The sequence below is a fragment of the Lepus europaeus genome, chromosome 7, assembly GCF_033115175.1.
Source record: "Lepus europaeus isolate LE1 chromosome 7, mLepTim1.pri, whole genome shotgun sequence".
Classification (NCBI taxonomy): domain Eukaryota; kingdom Metazoa; phylum Chordata; class Mammalia; order Lagomorpha; family Leporidae; genus Lepus; species Lepus europaeus.
The window spans coordinates 93,974,734-94,000,681 of NC_084833.1; the positions used below are offsets into that span (position 1 = coordinate 93,974,734).

Here is a 25,948-nt window from a genome sequence, read left to right on the forward strand (position 1 = left end):
ACCAGCCCCGCTGCTCCACTTCTGATCCAGCTCCTTGATGGTGGCTTGGGGAGGGACTGGAAGGTCCCGATGCTTGGGCCAGTGCCACCCATGTGGGAGACCCAGAGAAAGCTGCTGGCTTCTGGCTTCTGGCATTACCCTGTCCAAGTTCCGTTTGTTGCAGCCATCTAGGGGAGTGAACCAGCAGATGTCTCTCTGTCTTTCCTTCACTCACCATGACTTTAACTTTCAAATAAAAAACAAAAGAATAAAAAGCCCTTCACATTCTCCTCCCCCGCCCCAACAAAATGCTACAAACTAAACTCCTCATAGAGCATTTTTTTAAAATTTCACAATGAAGGATGTTATAACTATAGTCCTAAATTTCAAAAATGTTTGGGAACATTAAGGCCATACTCAATTCAGTTAGCTATAAGCTATTTTAAATTCAGTTTCTCTTTAATATATTGTTACTTATATTCATGAATAAAATTCAGAACAGGCTGAGATGTAGGATAGAGAAATATAGGATGGTTACAGGACATGCAGCAACACTTTTAAGTATATGTGAGCAGTTGAATGTGAATTTGATTGTCCATTAAGATGGTCATTTCACTGTACTTGTACTGTTTTAACGTTAAAACAAACAAAAAGTACATCAAACCCTGGGAAAATATCGCAAAAATGATTTTGATATTACAGATAATTTGCATTGTAACTTCACATGAACCAGCAGAGTGATGTTTACTTATTTAATAAATAAATAAGTTTAGGAAAAAAACCTTTAAACATATTTAACTTTAATAGAGCAAAACAAATTGAAAGAGGTATACAGTTTCATATAATAAATTAGCTAATTTTAGTGGGAAACATAAAAATTTTTAAGCAGCTCAAGATAACTAAGGCATTTAAAATTGATAAAAAGCTTTTGAAAATCAATGTGTCACAATTTATCAAAAATTATTAAAACTGTGCATCATTTGACCCCTCAAAACAGGAAAATCTCTAGACATGAAAATATTAGAGCATTAGACAGTAATATGTAGATGATCATTGGTTACTATCCTCACTCTGTCTTTTATGACCTTGTCTAAATATGATCAGAGTCGGTAAACTTGGAAGGCTTCCATAGCCTTGGCAACTCATGACGACAGCCTAGGATGGTTACTGGCGCCATAAACTAGAGTGTCAATTTGTTGGGTCAACAACAGGAGCCACTGTGCACTTGCTCCTCATGTGGGATCTCTGTCCTTAATGTGCTGTACATTTTGATTTAATGCTATAACTAGTACTCAAACAGGATGTTTCACTTTGTGTTTCTATGTAGGTGCAAACTGTTGAAATCTTTATACTAAATTGATCTTCTGTATATAAAGAGAATTGAAAATGAATCTTGATGCAAAAGGGAGCGGGAGAGGGGAGGGTTGCGGGTGGGAGGGAAGTTATGGGAGGGGGAAGCCATTGTAATCCATAAGCTGTACACTGGAAATTTATATTCATTAAATAAAAGTTAAAAAAAAAAAAGAAAATAGCTAAATGAAGATCCAGCCAGACTAAACAACCAAGATTGCTGATTGTAAGAGAAGGGATTAGCATCATGATAGGAATGAAAGTGTTTTCATCATAGGCAAAAAAAGGATGACTTAAAATGTAACAATGATTTACAAAGAGTTGACAATCCTAGTTGAAAGATTTCTGTTAAAAGCATCAGTTGTTTATTACAGTTTAGATCTTCCACACCAGTTCTTGTTGATATCTAGGTAAAGACAGGTACACTGCTTGTCCTGGAGCCAGTGTACCTCCAGGTTTTGTGCAGATATTTTGAAATTTTAGACAGTGAATGAAATGGGAAATCACTATTGTTGATTTTGTTTCAACCTGTTCTCTTTTCTCTTCCCCTCACATCTTAATCTCCCAAGCACATAAAATGTGGCAGAAAAATTCAGAAATTACGTGATAGTCTCCTCAGGCCTTGAAAGATGCACAGAATTTTGCCACGCTATGAAGAGAGCTAAAAATGTTCTACGTATAAAAAACAATGCCATGGGAAAAATATAAAGGTGCATGGACAGCTTTCGGGAACACTAATGTGTCTAGATATGGAGTGAAGCCTGGGGGTTTTGTCTGATGGTGGAATGAGAGGTACCAGGGGCAGGAGCTATGGCTAGAGAGCACTCCATAGAGTCAAGAAGGGCACTTTGCAGACTGCCCTGTAGGCCAGGAAGAGGATGTTGTTCTTTATTCTGGGACATAAGTCAGCCAGCATTATATTTAACAGTGTATAATGTAATGAAATTTGTGTTTCAGAAGGACTTCTAGCAACCCTGTTCATTATTCATGTATATGGGAAAACATGGTTTCTTTCTCGTAGCAAATACTACACTAAGAAACCATTTCCTAGATAAGAAATCTAGTTTGCTATTTCAGTTACTACCTGTAGAACCATTATTGTACATGCTCTTCTCAGCATTGTGCAGCAAGAACTGCTGCTTCCAGTAACAGTTAGCTTATCATCTCAACCAGGTATCTTCAGAACTGCAAACCAGTCTTTTAATGTATTGAGCAAGTTGGAAAAGAGCTAGCATTCATGGGAGGAAAAAAAAGTATCACTTACTGTATGCATAGAGGCAACTAAATCTTATAGATTGGTGGTATAGATGGGATACATCAATCAGTTCATTTCTGATTACATTTCAGAGTACCCTCCTTCAAAGTTACTGTTCTTGTTAATTATGTCAGTTGACACAAATAAGAACCTATAATATAGTGAGTTGCCATTTGATCACATACTATACAGTAGTAGGAATGGGCTTTTAAAAATTAATTGAACAATTATCAGACTAAACTCATAAAAGATAGGGCAGGTGTTGTGGTGAAGTAGATTGAGTTGCCACTTGGAAAGCCTGCATCCCTAATCGGGGTGCCTGGGATCGAATCCTGCTTCTGCTTTCATGTCAGATCCGGATTCCTCCGATTGTGCACCCTGGAAGGCAATAGACGATGGCTCAGGTACTTGAGTGCATATGAAAAACCTGTGAATAGTTCCAGACTCCTGGCTTCAACTTCCCCAGCCCTGTTTGTTGTACACTTTTGAGAAGTGAATCTATTGAAGAAAGATATCTGTTTCTCTCTCTTCTCTATCTCTCTCTCTCCTCTCTCTTTCTCCCTTTCAAATAAATAAAAATAAATCGACATTTAAAAATTTTAGTAGTGAGCCGGCACCGTGGCTTAACAGGCTAATCCTCCGCATTGTGGTGCTGGCACACCAGGTTCTAGTCCTGGTTGGGGCGCCGGATTCTATCCCGGTTGCCCCTCTTCCAGGCCAGCTCTCTGCTATGGCCCGGGAAGGCAGTGGAGGATGGCCCAAGTGCTTGGGCCCTGCACCCCATGGGAGACCAGGAGAAGCACCTGGCTCCTGGCTTCAGATCAGCGCAATGCGCCTGCCGCACCGGCCATTGTGGGGTGAACCAACGGCAAAAAGGAAGACCTTTCTCTCTGTCTCTCTCTCTCTCACTATCTGCTCTGCCTGTCAAAAAAAAATTATAATAGTGGCACAATACAATAATATATTTATATATGTATATGCATACATGCATACTTAGCTTATTCCCATCAACAAACTGCATTATGGCTTTCAGGAGCATACTTTTACCCAACATTACTTATGAATTTACTTCTTGAAAATAAAAAATAAAAAAACATGTATACACTTATGTATGTATGTTTTCAGAATAACTTTATATTTTGTATATATTTAAAACTCATAAGAATTGTTTTATATATAGAATGTATACATGCTTTCAGCATTTGCTTCTTGCTTTCAAATAACTTGGTAATGAATATATGTAATGAACATATAAGTAACTGTGAAAATAAGCCATGTTTTATAGAAATGATAAAATCACAAATTAAGCCGGCACCGCAGCTCACTAGGCTAATCCTCCGCCTGTGGTGCCGGCACCCAGGGCACTAGTCCTGGTAGGGGTGCTGGATTCTGTCCCGGTTGCTCCTCTTCCAGGCCAGCTCTCTGCTGTGGCCCGGGAGTGCAGTGGAGGATGGCCCATGTGCTTGGGCCCTGCACCCGCATGGGAGACCAGGAGGAAGCACCTGGCTTCTGGCTTCGGAATGGCGCAGCGCGCTGGCCGCAATGCACTGGCCGTAGCAGCCACTTTGGGGGTGAACCAATGGAAAAAAGGAAGACCTTTCTCTCTGTCTCTCTCTCACTGTCTAACTATGCATGTCAAAAAAAAAAAAATCACAAATTAGAAACCAAATGTGAATACTCTTAATGAGAGGGAACTGTTGTGAATTGGCATATTTCTTTTCTTTTCTTTTTTTTTTTTTTTTGACAGGCAGCGTAGACAGTGAGAGAAAGAGACAGAAAGGTCTTCCTTTTCCGTTGGTTCACCCCCCAATGGCCGCTGCGGCCGGTGCACCACGCGATCCGAAGCCAGGAGCCAGGTGCTTCTCCTGGTCTCCCATGTGGGTGCAGGGCCCAAGGACTTGGGCCATACTCCACTGCATTCCCGGGCCACAGCAGAGAGTTGGACAGGAAAAGGAGCGACCAAGACAGAATCTGGAGCCCTGACCGGGACTAGAACTTGGATTGCTGGTGCCGCAGGCGGAGGATTAGCCTAGTGAGCCGCTGCGCTGGCCGGCATATTTTCAAAATAGCAGGATCTTAAAGATTCCTACACTTTACACTTTATTTCAATGGAAAATTTTCAATTTAGTGATAATAGTACTCAAGTGCTTTAAAATTCTAAGACTACAATGTGCTTTATATTCAACAAAATGATATATATTTACTAAACATCATGATTTATAGATTTTAATATGTGATAAATCTGATATAATGAGATATATATATATATATATATATAATGGTGAATTGAAAAGGAAGGTCTCCTTTTACTGCAGTTTCATAAGAACCATAATATATGGAAGACACTAAAAAATACACACCAAAATGTTGGTAGTTATTTTTCTTTAGTGAGACTATGAAGAATTTCCATGTTTTAATTTACATATTCCTAAGATTTTATGTGTTCACAAACATTGTATATTTACACTTGTTCTGATTTTTTAAAAAGATTTATTTATTTATTTATTTGAAAGAGTTACACAGAGAGAGGAGAGGCAGAGAGAGAGAGAGAGAGAGAGAGAGAGAGAGATGTCTTCCATCCGATGGTTCACTCCCCAATTGGCCACAACGGCCGGAGCTGTGCTGATCCGAAGCCAGGAGCCAGGTCCTTCCTCCGGGTCTCCCATGTGGGTGCAGGGACCCAAGGACTTGAGCCATCTTATACTGCTTTCCCAAGCCATAGCAGAGAGCTGGATGGGAATACACTTGTTCTGATTAACACTATCTAACAGAAAATTTAGTGTCTTATCGCTGAATATTGAATTGATCTTGCTGTTTCCAAATGGAACAGCTAAACAATGGAAATCTTTAGATACATGTCAATATCGGGACTTGTCAGCATATCTGTTAGTACTTAATGACTCTTCATGAATGAATTAAACTCCAAAAGATGACTGTACTATTCCATTTATAAGAATTTTTGTTTGAAAACTCACCTTAAATGCAACAAATAGCTTTTATATACACATGAATCTCTTTTTTTAAGCTCATTTAGTTCTTACTGGTCTGAAAATGTCATATTCACCTTTCTTCTTTTTTTAATTTATTTAATTGAGAGAGAGTTACAGAGAGATAGAAAGATAGAAAGGTCTTCCATCCTCTGGATCACTCCCTAAATGGATGCAATGGCCAGAGCTGAGCAGATCCGAAGCCAAGAACCAGGAGCTTCTTCTGGTTCTCCCACATGGATGCAGGGGCCCAAGCACTTGGGCCGTATTTCACTGCTTTCTCAGGCCATAAGCAGACAGCTGAATCAGAGGAGCCACCAGGACAGTGCCACAGGCAGAGGCTTAGCCAGTTCCTAACATTTCTTCTTGAAAGATATTTTTAACTGAATATTGAATTCTAGGTTGGCCTGTATTTTCTTTTTGAAGGTATCATTTGGAGGTATCATTCTATTTTTTGTCTCTTCCATTTTTTTAAAATGCTTTTATTGACATACAACTGACATAAAATGAATTGTATATTTTGGTTTTTATTTTAACTTTTAATTAGTTTTTAATAGATTCAATGTGCTTTGTACATATAATTCTAAGAACATAATGATGATCACTTCTCAGCCTTTTGGCTAACATCAAGTGTAGAACACACTGATATTCCCTTCTCCTATCACTTCCTCCTTCCCCATTTCTCCCTCCTACCCTCTTTGTCTCTCCTTTTTTTTTTTTTAAGTTTTTGAGATGACATATTTTAAATTTACATTACAATAAAACTTTCTTGAACAAGAACTTTAACAAATACAAAGCAAAAAGACTCTAGTTTAATGGGTATATAGACAATAGCTATAAACAATAATTGAATGGAAAAATGATGATTTCACCCGTATACAGTGAATTTTAAAGTAATCACAGATCACTAAAACTATAGTAGTACAACATTCTTAACCACTGTATGGTCTGAGCACATTTGTGAAAAACCCTCTGGCTGTATGTATGCAGATTAATCTCTAGGCTCTTTATTCTGTTCCATTGATCTATGTATCAGTTTTTATACCAGTACCATGCTGTTTTAATTACAGTAGCTTTCTAATCTGCTTGGAAATCACATATTGTGGTGCCTCCAGATTGTTTTTTCTTGTTCAGGATTGCTTAGCTATTCTGGTTCTTTTGTGATTCCAAATGAATTTTAGGATTGCTTTTTTCTAGTTCTCTAAAGAATGTCATTGATATTTTGATAGGGATTGCCTTGAATCTATAGATTGTTTTAGGTGGTATAGACATTTAAATGATATTGATCCTTCAGATCCATGAGTAAGGAATATCTTTTCACTTTTGTGTCTTTGATAATTTCTTTCATCAATGTTTGATAATTTTCATTGTAGAGATATTTCACATCTTTGGCTAAATTTATTCCTAAATATTTGATTTTTGTGGCTATTGTGAATGGGATTTCTTTCTTGTTTTCTCCTTGTGAGATCATCATCAAATAAGTTACCATTTTTATGTTTATTTTGTAATCTGCAACTTTGTTGAATTGGTTTATCAGTTCTAACAGCTTTTTGGAGGCATCTTTAGGTTTTTCCATGTACAATATCATGTCATCTGCAAACATGGATGATTTGAATTCTTCTTTTTCAATTTTGATGCTGTTTATTTCTTTCTCCTCCCTAATTGCCATTGCTAAAACTTCCCATGCTGTACTGAATAAGAGTGGTGAAAGTAGACATCCTTGTCTTGTTCCAGATCTGAGGGGAATGCTTTCAGCTTTTTCCAATTCCAAATAATATTGACTGACTTTATAATTTTGATGAATGTTCCCTCTATTTTAATTTGTGGAGGGTTTTTTTAATTTTTTTTTAATCATGACGGGGTGTTGAATCTTATTAAATGCTTTCTCTGCACCTACTGAGATGACTATATATTCTTTTTTTCTTTTTTGCCAGGCAGAGTTAGACAGGGAGAGAAAGAGAGAGAGAAACAGAGAGAGAGTTATAGACAGTGAGAGAGGGACAGAAAGAAAGGTCTTCCTTCCATTGGTTCACCCCCGCAAAAGGCTGTAACGGCTGGCGCTGCGCCGATCTGAAGCCAGGAGCCGGGTACTTCCTCCCGGTCTCCTGTGCAGGTGCAGGGACTCAAGCACTTGGGCCATCCTCTGCTCCCCTCCCAGGCACAGCAGAGAGCTGGACTGGAAGAGGAGCACCGGGACTAGTACCCAGCACCCCAACCTGGACTAGAACCCAGGGTGCCGGCACCGCAGGCAGAGGATTAACCAAGTAAGCCATGGCACTGGCCGAGTATACAGTTTTTTTTTTTCTTCCTTCTATTTATGGGATTTATGACATTTTTTGATTTGTGAATGTTGAACCATCCTTGCATTTCTGGGATAAATCCCAATTGATAGCGATGTATGACCTTTTTGCTGTGATTTTGGATGCAAGTTGCTAGTATTTTTTTGAGGTTCTTTGTATCTATGTTCATTAAAGATATAGGCCTATAGTTTTGTTTTGATTTTTTTTCTCCTGTAGTGTCTTTGGTTTTGATATCAAAGTAATGCTGGCCTCATTAAAAAAAGAGTTTGGCAGAGTTCCATCTTGTTCAATATTTGGAAATAATTTGAAGAGAATTGGAGTTATGTCCTCTTTTTATGTTTTGTAGAATTCAGTAGTAAAGCCATCAGGTCCCAGACTTTTCCTTGATGGAGGACTTTGGATTACTGTTTCAATGTCACTGCTTTTTATGGGTCTATTTAAGTTGCCTATATCTTCTTGATTTAATATTGCTAGGTTATATTAATCCAGGAATCTATTCATTTCTTTGAGGTTTCCCAGTTTATTAGCATATGGATCTTCATAGTAGTTTCTCACGATCCTTTGTATTTCAGTGGTGTCAGTTGTAATGCCACCTTTTTCATCTCTAATTTTTTTTTTTTTGAGTTTTTTCTCTCTCTCTCTCTCTTTTTTTGCTGGTCTGACTGGAGGTTTGTCTATTTTGTTTATGTCCTCAAAAACAAACTTTTATTTGATCTTTTGTATTTTTGGTTTGTATTTCATTTATTTTTGCTCTTACCCTTATTATTTCTCACCTCCTGCTTATTTGGCGTTTGGTTTCTTCTTGTTTTTCTGAGTCATTAAGATGCATCATTAAATCTTTAATTTGAGACATTTCTGTCTCTTTTTTTTTAATGTAAGCTCTTAATACTATAAATGTCCTTCCTAATACTGCTTTTGCTGCATCCCACAGGTTTTGATACATTGAGCTTTCATTTAAATTTATTTAAAGACAGTTTTTTATTTCCTTTTTAATTTATTCAATCACCCATTGATAATTCAGTAGCATGCTGTTTAATCTCCAAGCATTTCTGAGTGTTCTATTGTTCTTGTTGTTGATTTACATATTTATTCCTTTATGGTCTGGGAAGATACGTGGTATGATTTCAATATTTTCAAATGTGCTAAGACTTGATTTGTGGCCTAATAAGTGGTTTGTCATAGAAAATGTTCCATGTGCTGGTGAGATGAATATGTATTCTGTAGCTGTTGGGTGAAATGTCCTGTAGATGTCTGTTAGGATCATTTGCTCAATAGTATGTTTCAATTCTGATGTATCTTTATTGATTTTCTGTGTAGATGACCTGTCCATTGATGAGAATGGGGTGTTTAAGTCACCCATTATTATCATATTGGAATGTATCTCTCTCTTTGGATCTAGCCATTTTGGTGTATATATCTGGGTGGTCTTGTGTTGGGTGCATATATATTTATAATTGTTATGTCTTCTTGTTGAATAAAACTTACATCAAAATATGTCTTTTTATCTCTTTTTACAGTTTTTGATTTAAAGTCTACTTTATCTGATATTAGGATAGCTACACCTGCTTGCTTTTGGTTTCCATTTGCCTGGTATATCTTTTTCCAACCCTTCACTTTCAGTCTGTGTATATCTTTGTGAAGTGAGTTTCATCTTCCTTTTAATTCTTTCTCTTGATTTTTGTCTGATTGGGTTATTTCAAAATACTTATGTTTCAGGTCAGACATTCTTCCTCCCACTTGGTCTATTCTGCTGTTAAAGCTATCAATCTTGGGCTGGTGCTGTGGCTCACTTAGTTAATCCTCCACCTGCAGCGCTGGCATCCCTTATGGGCACTGGGTTCTAGTACCGGTTGCTCCTCTTCCAGTCCAGCTCTCTGCTGTGGCCCAAGAGGGCACTGGAGGATGGCCCAAGTGCTTGAGCCCCTGCACCCGCATGGGAGACCAGGAGGAAGCACCTGGCTCCTGGCTTCGGATCAGTGCAGTGCCAGCTGTAGCACCCATTTGGGGAGTGAACCAATGGAAGGAAGACCTTTCTCTCTGTCTCTCTCTCACTGTCTATAACTCTACCTGTCAAGTAGGTTTACAAAAAAAGCTACCAATCTTATTTTTTATTTCACTGATTTCATCCCCCAAATTTCTATTTGGTTCTTCTTAATGAGATCTATCTTCTTAGTAATATATTCACTTATGTCACTCATTGGTTTCTTCCTTTTGTTAATCTGTTTATCTGTATTCTGTTGCATTTCATCGAGTTTCATTATCACTATTATTATTGAATTCTATATTTGTCATTTCATAATTTCCTTTGGTTCAGGACCTAATTCTGAAAAATAATTGTGTGTTTTTGTTTTTGGTTTTTTTTTTTGGAGGTGTCATGCCATCTTCTTTTTTTTTTTTAAGATTTATTTTATTTATTTGAAAGAGTTACAGAGAGGTAGAGACAGAGAGAGGTGTCTTCCCTCCTCTGGTTCACTCCCCAGATGGCCGCAATGGCCGGAGCTGTACCAGTCCGAAACCAGAAGCCAGGAGCTTCTTCTGCGTCTCCTATGTGGGTGCAGGGGCCCAAGGACTTGGGCCATCTTCTACTGCTTTCCCAGGCCTTAGCAGAGAGCTGGGTCAGAAGAGGCACATCCAGGACTCGAACTGGCACCCATATGGGATGCTGGCACTTCAGGCCAGGGCTTTAACCCACTGCACCACAGTGCCAGCTCCGTCTTGTTTCTTCATGTGTCCTGTGTTCCTATGTTAATATTTGCCCATCTGATATACTCATACCTTCTTTTTTATGGAGTAGGATTTATTGGAAAAGAGTTTATGGTTTACCTGGAATGCAGAGTATCACTTGTATTGTAACTCTGGCTTTGGTTCTAAGTGATCCCAGTAGTATAGTCTCTGAGTGAGTTCTTTTGTCCTAATCAATATCATCTGTGTTTATATGTCACACAGTAGTCTAGTGTGCTGCGGTTCATAGATATAGAAGTGTGGCTTTGAGATGAATGAAGATTTCCTTGGGTTTCAGTCTTCCTTGGGTGTCAGTCTTGGGTGTGGGTCTTAGATCCACAGAGAGTTTGGTTTCAGTCTCCCTGGTGAATGTGATAGCCAGGGCCCTGTTCCTGGTGCTGAAGGAGAAAAGGGTGGCTGCCCCTTGTCCTACTGGCAAACCTGTGTAACGCTGGGGATTGTTGCACCAATTGCTATAGCCTAAGGACCCTTTCTCAGGTCCTGCTAGGAGAGTCCAACTGGTGCTGTGGCTTATAATACCAGTAGTCCTAGTCCTAGCACTAGAGGATGTGAAATGAACTCTGTTCCTCTCCTACAGTGTGACTCAAAGGTATAAAGAGTAGAGGGTGGTGGAGGGTATGAGTCCAGAGAGATAGAATGCAGGTAGGTTCTTTCCTGTGACACCAGGTAGATTTCAGTGGCACTAAAAAATTTAGAATGAATTGGTACAGTCCTGGTGTTACAAGGTATAGTGGGGTCATTACCCAGTTCTTCCAGGGTGGGAGTGGATTTTTTTTTTTAATTGGTTGTTTCTGGTGTTAGCCTCCAAGAGCTTTGGTGAATCCCCTTCCTCATGTAGAGTGCATTAGCAGAGTTCTGGGGCTAATCCTCCAAACTCCCACTGTTGCAGTATGCAGGTGGATCTGTCCTTTGCCCCACATATTGCTCTGAGTTGAACTACAGTACTGGTAGGAGCAGAATAGAGGCACACAGCATGGCTTTTCACTGTCAAGTATAGTGCTCTGTATGGGTGGAGGAGAGGAAGAAAAGAAAGCAATGTGGCTTCCCTGCTCCAGGCCCAGCAGTTGCTCAGAAACCAGTCAGCTCTTCAGGCTGAAGTCAAAGTCAGCAGGTGACTGTGGAATTCCCTCTCGGCTAACACTGCACTGGCAAGGCTCAGCGATTTCTTCCTACCTCAAAGTGATAACATGGCAGCTAATAGCCAGCAAATGGCTGTGCCATGCAGCTGGCTGAAGCAGCATCTCTTGTCCCATGGAGTCTTTGTCACTTTTTTTCTGCTTCTTCGCTGAAAATTTTCATGAGACAGACCTCTGGAAAAATAGTCCTTCCTTTGTTATTTTCATATCCCACAGCAGCTAAAGTTATTGTGCCTATACTCTATTCAGCTATCTTGAGTCCTTCAAGTGCATGAATTTTAAAGTTGCAATGCTGGTGTTCCTTAGATGTCTTATACACATTTCTATGTTAAGTATTTACTTTTCTGGTTGTCAAACTAAAAAAAAAAATTAATTCTGAAATGTAAATTTAGAGATTGGAAGTTTAAAATGTGTTCTATAGATTGTGAACTTCTTGAGGGTAGAATTTGCATCTGTTTCTCTTTTTTTTTCCAAAGATTTATTTATTTATTTGAAAGTCACAGTTATGCAGAAGGAGAGGCAGAGAGAGAGAAAGAAGTCTTCCATCCACTGGTTCACTCCCCTAGTTGGCCGCAATGGCTGGAGCTGTGCCAATCTGAAGCCAGGAGACAGGAGCCAGGAGCTTCTTCCAGGTCTCCTACATGGGTGTAGGAGCCCAAGGACTTGGGCCATCTTCTACTGCTTTCCCAGGCCATAGCAGACAGCTGGATCGGATGTTGAGCAGCCAGTACTCAAACCGGTGCCCATGTGGGATGCCAACACTGTAGGCGGCCTCAGCACCGGCCTCCAACATCTATTTTTCTACTACATTTTATGAGCAGAGTACAAAACTCAGTGTCTGAATTGTGGTGAACTCGCAATAACTATTCTGAGTGTAAATTTGCATTATTATTATTCAAGCTATGAATCCACAGATCAAGTGTAATTGGAGTAGAGTTTAGAGACTATTAAAGATAAACAAACCTATCTGCCATGACTATGCTTTCTTTCAAAGAGTCTCTAGATATAACTCATTAAAATAATTGAAGCCAAGTTTGCAAATCTCTCACCACAGAAGCCCAGATTCTGTAAGGAAAAAAAAAAAACTATTTCAGACTTAGTTCAAGATGAAAATCGTAACAGACTTAGAAGATTCTTTTTGAGATCACTTAAATGAAAATCAATTTATCATTTGCCAAATCTTTCAGGTATCCTAATTTTTTCTCAAAATGATGCTGATAAACAATTAGAAATATATGACTAGAAACCAAGACTCTTAAAACTAGCCTGGTGCTGAGTGCTCTCAGGCTGAAGATGATTTCTGTCCCTTTGTTATGTTAGGACCTTAGGAGGGTGGCACAACCTTTCTTGATGTTTCCTGATCTGCCAAACAGGTATAATAGTAGTAACCTTAAGGATGTCTGTGAGTTTTCTGCAAATCTGCTTTTACATAGTACTTACTGAATGTGCCCATCTCATAATTTCACCATGTTAGCACTTTATCTATTTCACTGTTTTACTACAAGCATTTTATTAGTCCAAAGTCCCTCACCTGGAAAGCAAAACTCCAAAAGAAGGCTTCTAAGTCTACATCACATGTTGTCTTCCCTAGTTCACAAAAGACTACATGTGCTTAGCACTGCCGGATTCTAGAACACTGGATTCTCACAGATCCAAACTTCCTCAATTGCCTGGATGGACTTATTATATAACATATGGCAAAGCATTTTCTAACTTGGTGAATGATTGTGAAAATGAAATACTGTGGGTTATATTGTAATTCTAGTGAATATAAGAAAAGTTTTAGAAACATCTGTTATAAGAAGTATGTATTCTGTAGAACTTTCATCAATATTTTGCTAAATGATTTCAATGTATACGTAATTTGGGGGTAAGAATTAAAAACATGAAATCTATATACATATACCTATGATTACAATTCACACACACAAATCTCTATATCTATATCTATATCTATATCTATATCTATATACTGTTTCACAGTGTTCCAAATGTGAGACATCAAGAAATTAGGTGATACACAATTCTTTAATAAGTTTATTGACAGTTAAAGCTGTGATTTGTGTATCATTCCTTTCTTAGATACCTAGGATCAAATATATACTCTAGAAAGTTATGGTATTAGAGAATTTAAATTATCTTTAGTTTTCTTTATAACACAAAATAGAACTGGGGAAATTACCTCTCCCTAGGAAATTAACTTCTTAAAAGTAAAATAAAATGTCATTCTTTGAATTACAACCACACTAAGAATCTTTTAAGTATATAATTTGTGACTTAGACGAAAAAGCTAGTAATTTGAAGGGGGAGACAATATAAAGATGATCTGTCATAGTGCTGATAAATGATGGTCCCCAGTAAGTGTCAGGCATAAAAGTATATATTACATATTTCATTGGTTTTACTCTAGTGGAAGTGGCTAAATAAAACTGAAAATGGGAATTGTGGAAATTATATTTCAACAAAGGGAAACACGGTGAAGGGCATCTTTTAATTTCTGTGGAACTCATGAGGCTGTCTCATCTTGGATTTGTGCCATTTCACGGATCATTAAAAGCGGGAGCAGAGGTGGCTCCTTCCTGCCTGCCAGGGCTGAGGCATCAGTCCACACAGAGCTCCAGCTTGGAGCATCCCAGCCAAATGGCATCTTGAGTGAGCCTTACCATCATTGCACTGGAAACTGTGTTAGAGGCTATAGAAAGATTTTGGCCTGGAGCAATATGAACTAAGTCACATATTTTTAAATAAAATCTAACATATTACGATACAAGCCTAACCTTATTTATTTGAACCATTTACATAAACCCAAATTCTGATGGAAAAAGAAAAGAAATGCAGTTTAGAAACAGGAAGTTATGGAAGACAGTCTCTGTGTTTTGGACCTGGAGGCCTGCCAGAAGAAAAGAACAGAGTGTTTCATTTGACCCAGAGGCTACTTTGCTCTTGGTCTCTGACCACACATATAGTAAAAAGTCAGAATACTTGCTTTTAATTGTTAAATGTATTTGTTAACCATGAAAATGAAGCAGATAGTTTTGGAATATAGAATGAGCAGCTTCTAATGCAAAGAGAATAAATAAATTTTTTTTCATTTCAACATTTCCATTTTTATTAGATTATCTCCCAAATGGGGTGTCTAATTACATAAAATGTTCATGTTTATTAAAGGCAGGTGTTGCTCATGAACTGAACATTTTAAAGCGATGGTGAACAAAAATTAAAATCGGGTGAATACTGTAATTTTCTGTACTTTTCCTTATAATTTGCCACTCCTTTCATTTTATCCCTTAAGAGTACTTTATCAGTTTACACTTTCTTCAGGGTCAGACTCTTTTAAAGTTTAAAGTGACCTTTTATTCAAAGTTTACATTTACTTTTCTTACCTCACCTGGCATATACCAATCAAAACATCCTGTTGACACCCTTTTCCTTGCTTTGCAGATTTGATAACACAAATTACCTCTGCAATGCCAGGACTAGAATGAAAAAGTGTGCCACCTCCACCCCATTTTCTCTAGTGTTCCCAGGTTTCGGAAGTCCATTGTCTAAAGTCTAGCTTCATTTAGTGCAGCCATATGGTGATACTTCCTCACTGGTGTGACAAGGTCATTGTAAACATATGCTTTGGGAAGAGGATGCTTATTTAATCCATGAGCACTGTTGAAAGATAAATCCTAAAACAATGGCACAGAGTGGTAATATCCCTCAACAATGAATTATTTCAAATAAACTATTAGCCAAAAATGCTCACTTCTAACTGTACTTGACTAGAAGGGAATTAGTGACATTTCTGTTGCTAATCAAACTACCCAGTTCTCCTCATCTGCTGTGTGTGAACAATCATCCAATTTCTTGACTTTCCTTTTGGCTTACTGCTAAGCATATAGTAATACAAAACAGTTATGACTTGTTAATCTAAAATGTTTAGTATCAGGAAGGAGAATTTAGAACATTCATAAGATTGAAACTCTAAACACTGCAGTTTAACTTAGATATTTTGTGCTCATCATTATAATTGAGATAATAATCATTTGAAAAGATTTCTATGATATTAAGTAATTTTAATGATATGAGGTATGCACAGAACCTTTGTTAAACTTAACACCAGAAATGGAAACACATAATTAGTTTTAATACATATCATGACATTAGCAATATAATTATATGTCTGCCACCTTAAAACAATTATTTTGCTTACAATAGCCTTATTCAATTTTATTGTACTATCATGTTTTTAAAGTAATGCTATTTTCCTAGACTGATTTTCTCTGAGGAATAGTATCTTTGGATTTAGTGCACAGTGTACAATATGACTCATCCCAGAAACATTGGCATTTGTTGACACAATTATTGTATAATGTTTACCAAGCATGATACTACATTAAGCATTGTAAGGGATTCAACTAAAAGCCAGGTAAGTGCTCTGCCCTCATGCAGTTCGAAGTCTAGTAGGAGAAATAAGATATACAAATAGATATATTGTAAACTAATCATGGGAAGTACCACAGTGTGCTCTGCATGCTCCAAGGATATGAAATTTTCCAAGCCAGGAGAATATGGTACTGCATATTAATTCTAAGCAATTTTTTTGAAAGGCAGTGTTAGACAATGAGAGAGAGAGACAAAGAGAAAGGTCTTCCTTTTTCCGTTGGTTCACCTCCCAAATGGCTGCTACAGCCAGCGTGCTGTGGCCGGCACACTGCGCTGTTCCAAAGCCAGGAGCCAGGTGCTTCCTCCTGGTCTCCCAGCGGGTGCAGGGCCCAAGCACTTGGACCATCCTCCACTGCCTTCCCAGGCCACATCAGAGAGATGGACTGGAAAAGGAGCCACCGGGACAGAATCTGGAGCCCCGACCGGGACTAGAACCTGGGGTGCTGGCGCCGCAGGCGGAGGATTAGCCAAGTGAGCCGCGGCACCGGCCATTTTCTAAGCAATTTTTAAAATATTCATTTACTTATTTGAAAGAGAGGGAGATAATCTTCTGCATGGGTGACAGGAATCCAAGTACTTGGATGCTCATCCACAACCTCTCAGGTGCATTAGCAGGAAGCTGGATCAACAGCATAGAGTAGCTAATACACAAACTGGTGCTCAGAGATGGGATGAGGTCACAGTGCCTATTCCTAAGCAGATTTCTCATAACTCATATTTGAGGTTTATTGTGGCGTGTTGTTATATTTTGGAAGGTAGACCAAAGAAAATGCAACTTGAAGATGAAGAGTCTTAAAGTCAACCTAGATGAGAACAAACATGGAAGAAAATGTTTATTTCCAATGAACCATCTGTTCCATGTAAACAGAGATATTTGATGTTCTAAATCCTTCTTGCTTAAAAAAGTTATTTAAAAGTAAGTTATTTTAATTTGGAAAACAAAACACTATATATTTTTAGCATTTACAACATGATGTTTTCTAAATTCTTATAAGGATATATATTTTGTTCACCATACTCATAATGCATAGTTAAACTAATTTCATTAAGACACCTGAGATGACACAGGCTGCTTTCTCTTAAAGAATTACAATAGTTCTTATGCTGTGAATTGTAAGAATAAGGTGTGTAAAACTCTATCCAAGGAAATGTTGAAGTTGTGCCTTGGAACACCAATGGAAGCCACACATGGTGATTGCTGTGCAAATAAAGCAGCAGAAAGCTCATGCTGATAGGAGCAGGGAGAGAGACAATAAAATAGATGGATCAGAAACACTGCACTAACTAGAGATCAATGAGGCTTGGGGTATCAACAAACAATACCCAACTAGCAGAGTGTATACCAGCCTCCCACAATCTGCTGAACACTTGTTGCTCTAAATCATATTACTTTATTTCATAAAGGGTATTCAATTATTTTTAAGCAAACGTGACCAGTACAAAACAGCGTTACTCCCAAATACAGATTTTCTCATCAGGAATATGCACCTTAACAGGTGTTTCCCCCACCTCCATACTTTATTAGTGTATATTATTCACACATCTTTTAAAATAATAGCTCCATTATTTAACATTTATTTTTATTAAATATGCTACTGTTCACCTTATTTCAAAGTCTCTTCACTGATCCCAGTTTTCACACTGTTGCCTCCTTTGGATACTTTAACCTCACTGCCATTCTTAATGTTTATTGGCAACATTTGAGGGGATGGCTTCATTTCTATATTCTTTTATTTAATTATCAAAGCATACTCTTCCTTCCTGTAGCTTTCTCAGGTGAAGATTTATTCCTTCTTCCCATTCACTATCATAATTTGCTTTTTCTAGTGAAGTTATCCACAAAACTTTTTTCTATTAAATAATCTCAGTTTTCAAATCAGTGTACTACACATGTTACGCAGATAGCAAATATTTACTTAAATACTCAATATTCCAGTGGCATATTCTCATTTTCTGTTAAGTCAATGAACCAGTAAAGGAACTAAACAACTAAACATTCACAAAACAAATACATCTTATCTCTCTCATACTCGGAAAGAAAATACATATTTAATCATGTTAACTCCATGGGGAAAGGAAATATTTATGCTGTGTCAGATCTAATTTTATGTTCCTCCTCTTTCCAATTCTGAATTAAGCATTTCTGTATTCATTTAGGTCCACTGATTTGCTTTTGGAACAGTTTTTTAAAAAATCATGTTTAGTGAAGGGCCAAGTATGTGGAGAAATGCAAAATACATTTAAAAATTCTTCTTAAGCAGATGAAATCAGTCTTATGAATAAGCTATATTTATGGCACTCTATGAATAATAGCTGAAAGGAGAACTGAGGCCGCTTGCCAATGAAGACTTCACCATTACATCTTGTTTTTATGACCAGAGTCAGCCATTTGTTCTGTTTCACAATATTTATGAAAGTAAAATAAATAACATTGAATAAAAATTCAAAGATTTCATTGTAGAAAAGTAGAGGACATCTTAAACATGCAAAGTAACATTTTACTTCTAAATCATATAGCATATATGAGTGTTTTTAATTTATAATGATATTGCCATTATACTGCTCACATTTAAAATATGACCACAATAATGACAGACTGTTAAATTGGAAAGCACCCATTAAATAATGTAGTTCCTTTTACCAGGAAAATTAAATGACTTGGCTAAAGTTAGATGACTCATTTTTGATGTAGTTGAAACTACTATTGCATGTCTTTTTCATCAAGGTTTTAAAAATTCATTACAAGTATTATACTAAATTATTAATGGAGAACACAAGAAAATAAAAATGTTTATTATGATGGAAGCATCAACATTTATATTAGGGAATAGTTGTATTTGAGCTTTTGAAATACAAATAATCTAGAGTTTACTTCTAAAGTTCTAATGAAAATGCTTCCAGAAAAAGATAGTTAAAAGGGGCCGGTAAAACCCCAGCCCGCAGCACTGGCATCTCATATGGGCACCAGTTCAAGTCCCGGCTGCTCCACTTCTGATCCAGCTCTCTGCTATGGCCTAGGAAAGCAAGAGAAGATGGCTCAAGTCATTGGGCCCCTGCACCTGTGTGGGAGACCTGGAAGAAGCTCCTGGCTTCTGGCTTCAGATCAGCTCAGCTCTGGCTGTTGTGGTCATGTGGGAAGTGAACCAGTGGATGGAAGACCTCTATCTCTCTCTCTCTCTCTGGCTCTTCGTCTCTCTGTAACTATGTATTTCAAATAAATAAAATAAATCTTTAAAAAAAAGATAGTACAAAGAAGATATTTTCTAACTTAAGAAGTAGAATGTTCCATATGAATTCCAAACCCACAAAATACAAAAACTAAAAACAAATTGAAACCTTATCTTTTCCTTTTAGTCAGAATTGCTTAGCAGCATGTTAACACTTGGTACCTTCTTCCAAAAAATATTTTAAATTGTAAAATTAATGGTCATGTGGTGGACAATTTGGAAACTACAGTTACAAGGAAGAAGACAATTAAAGTAATAATCCTACTACCAGATAATAAAAATACACATACTAGGTTTACTATTTTAAAAACATTTATTTATGTTATACATTGTTCTATTTGGGATTAACATTTATTCTAAGCATTAAATATTTTTAGAAAACTATCCTAATATCCAAATAAGCATTTAATTTATGGATATGATTACATTCTATAAAACTAAATGTATATATTTATTGTTTGTTTTGCTTTTATAATATAAGAAACAATGTGACCATTTTTTAAAATTTTATTTATGTTATATAAGTTTCATAAATTTCACGTATACAGATTTAGGAACAAAGTGGGACTTCCCCTCCCTCCTGCCCACATTCCAACCCTCCCCCCACTGCCTCTCAGATTCCCAGTCTTAATTTTTGCAATGATCTATTATCAGTTTTTTTAGTGATCATATTGTTAACCCTACTTAAGTAAAAGAGTTCAGCAAATAATAGGAAGAGAAAGAAAACAAAACAAAATAAAACTAAACAAAAGATTGTTCCTCAATGGAAGAGACAAGGGCTATAAACAATCGTCCATTCTCCAAATGTCCATTTCTCTCCAATACATTACATTTCAGGTATTCTATTAGTTTCATCTGATTAGGGAAAACATATGATATTTGTCTTTTGGGGATTATTTCACTAAATATAATGGTTTCCAGTTGTGACCATCTTGTTGCAAAAGACAGGATTTCGTAATAATTTATTTATTTATTTTACAGCTGAGTAGTACTCTATGGTGTATATATAGTCAATAGTTGATGGACATATGGGTTGATTCCTTATCTTAGCTATTGTGAATTGTTCTGCAATGAACATGGGGTTACAGATAACTCTTTTATATACTGATTTCTTTTGGTTTGAGTAAATTCTAGGAATGGGATGGTTGGATCATATGTTAGGTCCACATTCAGATTTCTGAGGTATCTCCATACTATCTTCCACAGTGGTTGCACTAGTTTACATTCCCACCAGCAATGGATCAGGGTACCTTTTTCCCAAATTGCTCACCAACATTTGCTGTTTATTAATTTCCGTATGTGAGCCATTCTAACTGGAATGAGGTGAAACCTCACTGTGGTTTTGATTTGTGTTTCCCTGATGGCTAGAGATCCTGGGCATTTTCTCAAGTGTCTGCTGGCCATTTGAATTTCCTCTCTTGAAAAATGCCTGTTTGAGTGCTTTGCTTATTTCTTTACTGGATTGTTTGTTTTGTTGAATTTCTTGAGCTCTTTATATATTCTGGATGTTAACTCTTCATCAGTTACACAGTTTGTAAATACTTTCTTCCATTCTATCATTTGCCTTTTCATTTTACTGAGTGTTTACTTTGCAGTGCAGAAGCTCTCAGCTTGATGTAATCCCATTTGTCAATTCTGGCTCTGATGGCCTGTGCTTCTGGGGTCTTTTTCAAGAAGTCGTTTCCTATGCCAATGTCTTGTAGGGTTTCTCCCATATTGTCTAATGAATTATGAAGATATTTGTAATTATTTATTTTGAATATGGCTCTAGAAGTGGAATAATAGAATGAAGGACCACACATATTTTAAAGGTAATGCCATAAACAAGAGTGTCAAATTGTTAAGTCAGCAACAGGAGTCACTGTGTACTTACATCCCATGTGGGATCTGTCTCTAATGTGTTGTCTAATGTGCAGTGATGCTATAACTAGTACTGAAACAGTATTTTTACACTTTGTGTTTCTGCGTGGGTACAAACTGATGAGATCTTTACTAATTATATACTGAATCGATCTTCTGTTTCCATATGATTTTTAATTATGTTTATGTATTTCTTTTTTCAAAGAAATTTTTTATTTAATGAGTACAAATTTCATAAGTACAACATTAGGAATATGGTGATTCTTCCCACCATACCTGCCCTCCCACCCCCACTCTCTCCCATATCCTCTTCCCTCTCCCATTCCAGTCCCATTCTCCATTAAGATTCATTTTCAGAAAGCAACACTGGTGGGCTGATCAGAGTCGGCAAACTTGGAAGGCTTCCATAGCCTTGGCAACTCATGACGACAACCTAGGGTGGTTACTGGCGCCATAAACTAGAGTGTCAATTTGTTGGGTCAACAACAGAAGCCACTGTGCACTTGCTCCTCATGTGGGATCTCTGTCCTTAATTTGCTATACATTTTGATTTAATGCTATAACTAGTACTCAAACAGTATGTTTCACTTTGTGTTTCTATGTGGGTGCAAACTGTTGAAAGCTTTATACTAAATTGATCTTCTGTATATAAAGAGAATTGAAAATGAATCTTGATGCAAATGGAAGGGGAGAGGGAGCGGGAGAGGGGAGGGTTGCGGGTGGGAGGGAAATTATGGGAGGGGGAAGCCATTGTAATCCATAAGGTGTACACTGGAAATTTATATTCATTAAATAAAAGTTAAAAAAAAAAGATTCATTTTCAATTAACTTTTTACACAGAAGACCAATCCTATATTAAGTAGATTTCAACAGTTTACACACACACACACAATTTAAAAAAATGAGAACAAGTTTTACAGTTAATTCTCATAATACAACTCACTGAGGACAGAGGTCTTGCATGGGGAGTAAGTGCAGAGTGCCTCCTGTTGTTAATTTAACAATAAACACTCTTATGTATGAAGTCAGTGATCATTCAAGGCTCTTGACATGAGCTGCCAAGGCTATGGAAGCCTTTTTGAGTCCACAGTCTCTGTCAGTATTCAGACAACACTATAAGCAAAGTGGAAGTTCTCTCCTCCCTTCAGAGAAAAGTATATCTTTCTTTGATTAACCCTTCTTTCCACTGGGGTCTCACTCACAAAGCTTGTTCATGTAGGACATTTTTTTCCCACAGCGTCTTGGATTTCCATGCTTGAAATGCTCTCATGGGCTTTTTAGCCAGACCAGATGCTTTAAGGGCTGATTCAGAGGTCAGAGTGCTATTTAGAGAGATTGTCATTCTGTGAGTCTGCTGTGTGGACTGCTTCTCACATTGGGCCATTCTCTCCTTTTTTAATTCTATTTATTATTATTAACAGATACTTGATCTTATTTATATAATCCCTTTAACACTTACTCCTATCTACATGATCAATTTAACACTTAATATGATCACTTTGTCATTTAAGATGGCATTGTTATCATCAAGCTTAATGGGATTTGGAGTCCCATGGCAAGTTTTTAACTGTACCCTTAGAAGTATGTCCACTGGATGTATGCAGAACTATACAGCTTTACAGTTACAAACTTCCTCCTCACTTTCTTATTCTCACTTTTATTTTTTAGTGGAATCTATTTTTAATTGAATTTATAAACATATGATTAATTCTATGTTAAGTAAAGAGTTCAACTAATGGTATTAAGAAGAAAAGACAAAAGAGAACACACAAACAAACAAAAAAACTGTTCCTCAACAGTCAAGATAAGAGCTATTCAAGTCATTGTTTCTCAAAGTGTCAATTTCACTTCTAGAGGTTTCCTTTTCAGTGCTCTGTTAGTTATCACAGATCAGGGGAAACTACAGTATTTGTCCCTTTGGGACTGGCTTATTTCACTAAGTTTTATGCTTTCCAGGTAAATCCATTTTCTTGCAAATGATCAGATTTCATTTTTTTTTTACTGCTATCTAGTATTACATGGAGAACCATAATTTTTTATGCAGTCTTCAGTTGACAGGCATTTAGATTGATTCCATGTCTTAACTACTGCGAATTGAGCTGCAACAAACATGGGAGTGCAAATAACTCATTTATTTGCTAATTTCATTTCCCTTGGGTAAATTCCGATGAGTGGGATGGCTGGGTCACATGGTATGACTATATACAGATTTGTGAGGTATCTCCAAACTGTCTTCCATATTGGTTTTACCAGTTTACATTCCCACCAACAGTGGATTAGGGTACCTTTCTCCCAACTGCCACATCAGCATTTGTTGTTTGTTGATTTCTGTATGAAAGCCATTCTAACTGGGGTGAGGTGAAACCTCATTGTGGTTTTGATTTGCATTCCCTGATGGCTAGTGATCCTGCGCATTTTTTCAAGTGTCTGTTGGCCATTTGGATTTCCTCCTTTGAAAAATGTCTGTTTAAGTCCTTTGCCCATTTCTTGACAGGGTTGTTTGTTTTGTTGTTGTGATTTTTTATGACCTCTTTGTATAGTCTATTTATTAATCCTTTATCCATTGCTTAGTTTGCAAATAATTTTTCCCATTCTGTTGGTTGCCTCTTCACTTCCCTGACTGTTTCTTTTGCAGTACAGAAGCTTCTCAATTTGCTATAATCTGATTTGTCAATTTTGGCTTTAATTGCCTATGCCTTGGGGTCTTTTCCAGGAACTATTTGCCTGTGCCAATGTCCTGCAGGGTTTCCCCAATTTTCTCTAATCATTTGATGATATCAAGTCATAGATTTAGGTCTTTAATCCATTTTGAATGGATTTTTATAAAATGTGTAAAGTAGGGGTGTAAAGTAGGGGTCCAGTTTTCCCAGCACAATTTGTTGAAGAGACTGTCCTTGCTCCAGGGTTTGGTTTTAGCTCTTTGGTTGAATAAAAAGTAGTTGTAGATGCTTGGATTAACTTCTGGCATTTATATTCTGTTCCATTGGTCTGTCCATGTGTTTTTGTAACCAGTACCAGGTTGTTTTGATTATAACTGCCTTCCAGTATGTCTTGAAATCTGGTACGGTGATACCATCAGCTTTGTTTTTGCTGTATAAGATTGCTTTAGCTATTCAAGGTCTCCTGTGTTTCCATATGAATTTCAGCATCATTTTTTCTAGATCTGAAAATAATGTCTTTGGTACTTTTATTGTTATTGCTCTGAATCTGTAAATTGCTTTTGGAAGAATGGACATTTTGATGATATTGATTCTTCCAATCCATGAACATAGAAGTTTTTTCCCATTTTTTTGTATCTTTTTCTATTTCTTTCTTTAATGTTTTGCAATATTCATCTTAGAGATTTCTGACATCCTTGGTTAAATTTATTCCAAGGTATTTGATTTTTGTAGCTATTTTGAATGGGATTGATCTTATAATTTCTTTCTCAGCCGTGGTATTTTCTATGTTTATGAAGGCTTAATTTTATGTGCACTGATTTTATACCTGCTACTTTACCAAACTCTTCTATGAGTTCTAATAGTCTCTTGGTGGAGTCTTTTGGATCCTCTCTATATAAAATCATGTCATCTGAAAATACAGATAGTTTGACTTCCTCTTTCCTGATTTGAATCCCTTTGATTTCTTTCTCTTGCCTAACTGCTTTAGTTTTTTTGTTTGTTTGTTTGTTTTGTTTTGTTTTTGTCAAAGTCTATTTTGCCTGATATTAGGATGGCTACATCAGCTCATTTTTGGTTTCTGGTAGTGTGGAATATCTTTCTCCATCCTTTCATTTTCATTCTGCATGCATCTTTGTTGGTAAGATGTGCTTCTTGTAAGCAACAAATAGATGAGTTTTCTTTTTTAATTCATTCAGCTAGTTTGTGTTTTTTACTGTGGAGTTGAGACCATTTACATTCATGGTGACTATTGTTAAGTACTGACATGGCCCTGCCATGTTTCCATAATAGACCTAATTTTGTACTTTGAGTTTCCTTTGCCCTTTTACTCATTTTCTGCATTCCTCTTCTTTTGTAGTGATGTTCCTGTTTCTGTGTGTAGCACATCCTTGCACATCTTTTGTCAGGCTGAGCGAGTAGTTACAAATTTTTTCAATTTTTGTTTGTTTGGAAGATCTTTATTTCTCCTTCATTCATAAATGAGAGCTTTGCAGGGTACAGTATTCTGCGTTGGCAGGTTTTTTTCTCTTGGACTTGGAATGTCTTTTGCCATTCTTTCCTTGCTTGTAGGGTTTCTGATGAGAACTCTGCAGTGAGTCTAATTTGATTTCCTCTGAATGTGATTTGGCAGTTCTCTCATGCACATTTTAGGGTCTTTTCTTTATGTTTTACTGTGGAGAGTTTTACTACAATGTGTCATGGTGAAGATCTTTTCTGGTTTTGTCTATTGGGAGTTCTGTCAACTTCCTGTACTTGAATGTCTCTTTCTTCAGATTGGTGAAGTTCTGTTATTCTTTCATTAAGAAGGCTTTTTACTCCTTTCTCTTTCCATGTCTGCCAGAACTCCTAGGATCTGTATGTTGGGTTGTTTGATAGTATCTTATAGATCTCCAACCATTTTTTTTTTTTTTTAAATTTTTGACAGGCAGAGTGGACAGTGAGAGAGAGACAGAGAGAAAGGTCTTCCTTTTGCCGTTGGTTCACCCTCCAATGGCCGCCGCGGTAGTGCGCTGCAGCCGGCG

The 25,948-nt window shown here is 37.2% G+C and overlaps 1 protein-coding gene and 1 long non-coding RNA gene across 4 annotated transcripts in view; one reads left to right on the plus strand and one right to left on the minus strand.

Moving 5' to 3' along the window:
- GRIA4 (glutamate ionotropic receptor AMPA type subunit 4) overlaps window positions 1–25,948 on the plus strand; it is a 389,167-nt gene that overhangs the window by 15,992 nt on the left and 347,227 nt on the right. The gene's annotated exons all lie outside the window — the stretch shown is intronic.
- The window catches only part of LOC133764663 (uncharacterized), a 39,934-nt gene continuing 26,237 nt past the window's right edge, over window positions 12,252–25,948 (minus strand). The window contains exon 3 of the long non-coding RNA XR_009866464.1: window positions 12,252–12,814. This is a non-coding gene — a long non-coding RNA (uncharacterized LOC133764663). The remainder of the gene's footprint in view (window positions 12,815–25,948) is intronic.